Source organism: Anneissia japonica, unplaced genomic scaffold (genome assembly GCF_011630105.1).
Source record: "Anneissia japonica isolate Jap-2015-1 unplaced genomic scaffold, ASM1163010v1 scaffold288260_len165978_cov153, whole genome shotgun sequence".
In the NCBI taxonomy this organism is placed as follows: domain Eukaryota; kingdom Metazoa; phylum Echinodermata; class Crinoidea; order Comatulida; family Comatulidae; genus Anneissia; species Anneissia japonica.
The window spans coordinates 72044-72524 of NW_022755101.1; the positions used below are offsets into that span (position 1 = coordinate 72044).

Here is a 481-nt window from a genome sequence, read left to right on the forward strand (position 1 = left end):
CAAGAGGCAAATTAACTCTTGCGACAACCATAATTTGGGTAGTCATCTTTGTGGTTCATCATGCAAAACATGCTCCTTGCTTGATTCTACACAATCATTCAAGAGCAACCAAACAAACCACATATTTCTAATAAGGCAATCAATTAATTGCCTCACCAAAAATGTCATTTATCTCATATATTGTAATATTTGTGGCAAACAATATGTCGGAGAAACAAAAAACACTCTCCGTATGAGAATGACACAACACAGATCAGCTATCAGAACATCTAACCAGTAGCCGAACATTTCAATTTAGCTGGTCATTCAATTTCAAATTTCAGAGTGATTGCAATAATTGACCATAATGCCAATTGGAGCGACAAAAATCGCAAAGATAAAGAGAATCACTGGGAACTTTTACTTAAAACCACCACACCATTTGGACTCAATATTAGGAACGTTCTCCCAGTACACTAAATTAAACCAATGGCATTTCAAT

The 481-nt window shown here is 35.6% G+C and overlaps 1 protein-coding gene across 1 annotated transcript in view; it reads left to right on the forward strand.

The window, feature by feature from the left end:
- Positions 1-481, forward strand: part of LOC117123335 — a 4819-nt gene that overhangs the window by 3430 nt on the left and 908 nt on the right. The gene's annotated exons all lie outside the window — the stretch shown is intronic.